The 7445-nt window shown below is 34.5% G+C and overlaps 1 non-coding gene across 1 annotated transcript; it reads right to left on the reverse strand.

Annotated features, from left to right (window-relative positions):
* Positions 1-6994: 6994 nt before the first annotated feature.
* Positions 6995-7101, reverse strand: LOC136204324 (small nucleolar RNA R71). The gene has a single exon (XR_010675168.1). It is a non-coding gene; the product is annotated as a small nucleolar RNA R71 (small nucleolar RNA).
* Between the last annotated feature and the right edge of the window lie 344 nt (positions 7102-7445).

The following is a 7445-nucleotide window of genomic DNA, read 5'->3' on the forward strand; positions in this document are numbered from 1 at the left end:
GTGTCGTTTAGAATGCAAATGATGGAGTTTTGTTTGGGTTGAATTAATTAAATAGGGTTCTTGAAATGCATATATGACACACAAGATCTCTTGGAATTTATTTTTTGAAGAAAGCTATGTTTAGTTCATTTGGAAGTATTATGGAATGGTACTAGTCCATTTTCTTTTACAATTAAGGACTCATTGATTAGTTATAGCAGCTGTATCCCATCATTTTCCTACTTCATTCAATAATAATGTATAGGAAATTTGGGCCAAACTTTTGTTTTAAGGCAAATGGTTATCTTCATTTAAAAATGACATTTTGTCTCTCTAGTTTTCAAGGAATCAATATTGAATTATGATAAGTAGGCTTCAGTAAACAAACCTAATGGATTTCTCTAACATCTAAACGACGAGTAATGAATTCAGATCTAATAATAAGTAAATAAACAGATTTAGGCTCACCTCTTATAGCGTAGATCCTTTGAATAACAGTGGAAGTAATTGACTTTGGCTCCGTATCACCGATCTAGGAGGTTACCACATCAAAGAAGTAATCACATTTGATCCACAAACTAAGAACGAAACTCGAAGACAAAGAGAGAGAGAGAGAGAGGGCGGCACGTAGGAGAGATAGAGAGAGAGAGAGTCTCTTTTTCTATTTTCATGTTTTAGGGTTTTAGCCTCCATGGCTATCTATTTATAGCTAGGTTAAACTCTGACCCTAACCTTAATCCTAATCAGACTAGGTTACGGGTGGGCCATAAATGGATCACGAAATGGGCCAAAGCCCGTTTACTCCATTTATCCCTACATCTCTCACTCGCACGTAACGGAAACATATTTCATCACTTTGTCGTGTAACCGGTATACAATTGAGAACTCAAACGTTGTATACTCGTTGGAGATATACAACCTCTCAAATTAGGTGTGTAATTAAGAAATAGTATGCTTTATCCTACACTTCATATCACATCCACTGTAATTGTCATTTTCTCAATAGTTCATCTACATTTACAAGCGTGCACATATGCACAAATATCCAGATTTGTGAAATATAGACCTACAAGATGTGAACTTGATAAAGTCTTTCCCTCTTACTACGTTCCTTCCATAATAATTCATTTTACTTACCCATAATAGTAGATTGGCTCCCTGAACTTTGCAATTGTCTCACCAGCTCCCTACACTTGCTTATTTCGTATCATCATCTCCCTAAATTTGTCCATAAAAATTTATTAGCTCACTGAACTTTACAAGTGTCTTACCAGCTCCCTAAACTTGTTTATTCCGTAACAACTAAATACAAAAACTATAATACTAACTCTCGATCCTCATCATTTCGATCTCTCAATCCTGCAACATTAACTAGGGATGGCAACGGGTAGGGTACCCACGAATAGTGCCAATCATGAACCCTTACCCGTTTATTTTTAAATTACCTATACCCGTTCCATTTCCCTAACAGGTACTTTTTACATCCCATACCCGTCCCATTTAATTCGTAGGTACCCACATGTACCCTTACGTTTAAGAATCAATAATAAAACAAAAAACATTACAAATTTAACAAAGTATAAATTTAATAATTAATATATCTAAACATCGAACAAATTGAACCTTAATCAATAAGAATAAAGTAGCTTAGTTCCATCATTCAATGGTTGAAGAACATAAGGTTGGGATTCAAATCTCACATCTTACATCTAAAAAATAATAATATTTGTTAATATATAAAAGAGTTATGACGGGTACCGGGTACCTGGGGGTATTCCCGTACCCATCCTGTTACCTTAACGGGTAATGGTTTTGATCTCATACCCGTTCCATGCCTTTTATACAGGGCACGGGTAGTTCCATTATGGTCGGATAGTACCGGGTACCCGTTGCTATCCCTAACACTAACTCTTATAATAGGTTGAAAGGTAGGGGAATAGAAAAAATTACCTCACAAATAGATGAAGATGTATTTTTAGAATTTAATTTTAAAATACAAAAATTAAATTACGGAATAAGCTAGAATTGTAGAATTTAGTTTTTCGTGTTTTGCTTTTTTTGCATTTTCACGTTGTTTTGTCATTTTTTGGCTTTTTTCCCATTTTTGTGTTTTTCACGTTTTTTTATTTTTTCGTATTTTCCGTTTTCGCATTTTTCGCGTTCTTTTTCATTTTTCCGTGTTTCACGTTTTTTTCATTTTTTTCCGTATTTTTCAAGTTTTTCCAATTTTTCTGTTTTCACTTTTTCCTTATTCTTTGCGTTTTTCTCATTTTTTTATTTTACCTTTAATAAAATTATGGATAATAAGTATTAATAATAAAAATACAAGGGGTAGTCGTAATGATAATTCATGCATATTTCTTATATAATGCCCATTACATATGTTTGTAAGGAAAATTTGAGTGGTGTAATTGTGATTCCATTACAACAAAAACAATATGGCTAATCCAAATATGGTAATGAACCTCATTCGTAATGGGCATTCTATTACAACGCTCATTACAGCGTACCAAATGGGATCTTAGTTGATTGAGCATCTAAATATTTTTTTATTCAAATTAATTATCCATAAATTTTAAAAATAAATCCAACACATATTAGATAAATACAACTTTAACCCAAAAAAATCAAATAAGAAACAGTTTGTTGAATTTTTTTTTTAAATGTATAAAATACTCAACTGAATAAATTTATAAACTGAGTATCGGATTCATGTAAACTCATTTATTAGATTCAAGTTAGTTCTGCCTCATTATAAACTATTAAAGTAAATAACATCTCAACTTTTGTGTCAAAAAAAAAAAAAAAACACAAACTTTACTATAAATCAACTTGAATTATTTGAAAAAAAAAGGAAGTTATTCTGTCATAAATGGAAAAATGAAAAAGGTAATGGAAAAGAGGGGCATATATTTTGTTTTTGTTAGTGGAAAAATCCTGAATATTCAGAGAAATAGATACGTGAAGTGAAAAGGGGGAGTAAAAAACAAACAAGAGTACAAAGAAAGAAATCAAAGATAGATAGATAGATAGATAGATTGAGTACAGTTTCAGAAAAAAGTACACAAACACATACATGTTTTTATTTAGTGGAAAAATGACACCCCTCTACTTGGGGTATCTTACTACTCCATTCTCACTTTCCACACACTTTTTTTTTTATACATATGTATTAAAAATCTGAATAAATCATGGATTTCTAATTAAGAATATGGATAATGTATAAATTTAGTCTTATAATTATGAGAAAATAAGTTTTCACGTATAAAACAATATAATCTTAAACTTATCGTTTATTAAGTGATATAATTTCAAGAATCATGAAATATAGATACAATTTTTTTTACTGCTACTTAGTATCGGTAATAGGTTCCAAAAGATATCGAAAAATATCACATTTAGGCATTTGTACCCTGTCGAAGTGAGGAACCATGGCATATGTGTTTGGAAAGATAAGTTTTTTTATGTCATCTAATAAGATTTAAAACTGTACATCTTCTATTAATGAAATACTCATCTTTCATTAATAACATTGAAATTGCATCCTATATTAAATATTATATATTTTTTTTATGTAAATATTATATCTATTAAATAAGTGTATCTATATGGCTAACTTAATACGGTACAAATTATCATTTAAGAATAGTGGTGGTACTCAATCAAATTTATAAAACTAGACCTTAAAATTTTAATTTGGACACATTAGTATTCGTATGTATTTGACATAATTGCTCATGTGATACAAATCAGTTTTATCTGAATAAAGTAAATACGTAGACCGCTAACCTATTCTAAGATCAGTAGACTGAACGAAGGGTTCAGGAAGTATCTCCCACTGACTGACGGCACTCAACTGACGGGACTTCGGGCCATAAGAAACTATAGACTGTTTACTGACGGGACTAAGGGACGAGACGAAATAGATCCTCAAGCTTTGTTCACAACCGTCGAGCTAAAGCACCTTCTCCTGAGCCTCCTCATCTTCTCTTCTATTGTAGGGGTTACCTATGGTACTAGCCTAAAGGCCCGAAAACCCCGTCTAAAACAACCAACCAATGAGGGTGAAAGGGCAAGGCCTTGATTACTGACACAACCCTGATGACGAGCCAAGGCTACGTAACGTGTTAGTTTTAATCGTAAACTAACAAAGAATAACAACTTCTCTAGCTAACTAGAAGGAGTGGATCCCAATTTCATGGACTAAATCCATAGGAATAATAAAATCCCCATTGTTGAAGGTGAAAACCTTAACAAGCTTCTTTGAAGAAGATTAATAATTTGATTCATAAAAAAGTTGAAACACAATTACAAGAAAGAGATGAATTTATATCATCTCAAAAACCCTAATTGCCTAATTACATAAAGGGTAGACTACATAATTAATTAAAACATAAAGATAAGGGATAAATGGGGTAAAGGTAAGTGGAGGGGGTTGATTTGAAAGTGGGAAAGGAGCAGAGGGACCAAATGTGTAAATAACAAGGAAGCTGGAGTAAGGAACAAGTTCCTGAAAAGTGAAAGTACTCGAGACGTACCCAAATCCACGCGGGACGTACTTTGGCTAATGAGCCCTTCTTTGGATCAGTATCTATTATACGCGGGACGTGCCCCAATCCACGCGGGACGTACTTTGGCTGATGAACCCTTCTCTGGATCAGTATCTATTATACGCGGGACGTGCCCAAATCCACGCGAGACGTACTTTGGCTGATGAGCCATTCTTTGGATCAGTATCTATTATACGCGGGACGTGCCCCAATCCACGCGGGACGTACTTTGGCTGATGAGCCCTTCTCTGGATCAGTATCTATTATACGCGGGACGTGCCTGTTAAGCCCAAAATATACCTAAAATATCATCATTAATTACATCAATATTGCTACGAATTTATGCTATTTATACCTATTTAGAATACTTTTACTCTCGAATATGTTTCTTTTGTGCAAGGTACATAAATATTTGGTAAAATCCAAATAGGAGTAAAAAGAGCTCAAAATAGAAGAAAAGCCCTACAAAAGGAGTCAAAGACGACGAAAATTAATAACGCCAAGTCGAGGACACAAACGAAAGCTGAAAAATCGAAAAAACTCCGTGCCGCGACCGCGGCCCCCACCATTCACGGTCGCGACTGGCGTCCTTCAGTCTTTTTTTCCTTCGTCCGAAGTACAGTTGATGCTCCCCCATTCTCAGTAGAGAATTTAATATTCTCGGTACGAGCAGGAGATTTTAGAAGCCTAGTTACACACTTTCGTTTTCGACGAAACGCGATCGTTCGGGTGGATAAAGACGTCCTTTCGCAGCGGACACGATCCTTCACAACGGACACGACACTTCAATCAAGACTCTTCATCATCTATAAATAAAGAGTTGATGGAGAGTTGAATAAGAATGATATGTGTAGAAGAAAGAGATTAGTGTAGAATTTATGCAGAAATTCCGAATCAAGTGATTCAGAAGTTAGATTTCGATTCTGTAAAAAGCAATATGATGTACACACATTGTTTACAAAATAATAACAAAATCAGTAGCATTTAGACATTGTTCCAGTTTAGTTTACATTTTGGTAGTGGACCGACCCAGTCTCTATTACGAAGATTCAGCGAGAAGATTGAGTAGAGGATTCGCCCCTGAGCCTGACAAACTCTAACGAAACCCAAGGAAAGGATTGACAAGCCGTTCACTTGCACGCCATCGAAGAATTCAATGCTCCATGTTCTCTGTAAGCTTGTATCAATTTATATTTCATCTAATAAAGTCCGTTCTATTCGATAGATCTTTATGCAGCATTTATGGTAACCAATCCACTAAAGTGACTGCTGGTGTTTTCATTAAAACGTAGTTTAATCCAAAATCTTTACATGGAAACTTTGTTGAACACTTAGGCAAATTATTATCTCGGTAGAGTTTTAATTTGGTTAAGGGCAATTATCCCGGATAAGGGTTTTGTCGCGTTCAAAGCCAATTAATTAGAGGTTCCGTCATTTATTTCATCTTTATAATTCGTACAAAGTTTAAAGTTGTTTTCTTTGCTTAATGCAAACAAAAATACTTGTTTACTTTTCTAAAGTACTAAAACGTTCCTGTTTTGCAAATTCATTTTTAATCAGATACCTTCTAACATCTTCATATTCTAATCTAATTCTTATTCTAACAATTTCAAAACCAAAAACCGATTAAACGATTTTCCATATTATAAACCTTAAAAGTAAATTTAACCGATTGTAAATAAGTTTTGTTAAAAAAACGTTCCCTGTGGGATCGATATCTTTTATTACTACAAGCGTATACCGTGCACTTGCGGAAATCGCTCAACAAGTTTTTGGCGCCGTTGCCGGGGAATGCCAAAATTTTTGACAAAATTTTAAATTTTTCGTGTTTTATTACGAATCTAGGTTTATTCATACTTATTCAAACTTTTATATTTTATTTATTTTCAATTACTAACATATTTATTTTTCAAATTCTGTTTTATAGGTAGTTTCGGTTCGTGCGAAATTTCAAGTTCATGCGCAGTTCTCGAAGTTCGGACACGTCACCAGATCCTATTGACCCAGAAATTGAAAGAACTCTTAAAAAGAACAAGAAAGAAAAGAAAAAGAAAAACAAAACCCCAATAAAAACTAAAATTACCGAGCCTGAAGTTATGGCCACACTTATGGATTACGCTAGGCCAGGAGTGGCCGGTGTAACAAACAGTATAGTTAGACTCCAAATTAATGCAAACCAATTTGAAATTAAGCCTGCGTTGCTTAATATGTTGCAAAATAATGTAACGTTTTACGGGTTACCTAACGAAAATCCTAATACCCATTTGACAAATTTCTTAGAAATTTGTGACACTTTTAAAATACCAAATGTGACTGCAGAAGCAATCAATCTTCGCATTTTTCCTTTTACTTTGAAGGATCGAGCCAAAGAATGGTTAACTTCTATGCCAGCCGCATCAATTGAGACTTGGGAGCAATTAGCCCAAGCATTTTTATCAAAATTTTTCCCTTTAGCAAAAACCGCAAGAGTCATTAAAGAGTTAACGTCTTTTTCTCAAAATGATAGTGAAACTCTATATGAGGCTTGGGAACGTTTTAAAGAACTTCAACGTTTATGCCCACACCACCAATTGCCCGCTGAACTTTTAATGCAAACATTTTATAATGGACTAAATCCTACAACTAGAGGTTCATTGGACGCCATGTCTGGAGGGTTATTCATGAAGAAAACATCTGCCCAAGCAAGGGAACTTTTGGAGGAAATGGCAATCAACAGCAGTATGTGGCCCGCGGAACGTGGACACCTACCATCAGCGAAACCATCATCCTCAACTACATCATCAATTAAAGGTATAGTGAATCTTGATCCAGTAGCGATGTTGCAAGCCCAATTTTCTGCCTTGTCGCACAAAATTGATAGGTTTATGGCACCGTGTGATCCTAATGGTCAACCAATCCGAACGGATGTGGATTACG

The sequence above is a fragment of the Euphorbia lathyris genome, chromosome 8 (genome assembly GCF_963576675.1).
Source record: "Euphorbia lathyris chromosome 8, ddEupLath1.1, whole genome shotgun sequence".
NCBI classification, from domain to species: domain Eukaryota; kingdom Viridiplantae; phylum Streptophyta; class Magnoliopsida; order Malpighiales; family Euphorbiaceae; genus Euphorbia; species Euphorbia lathyris.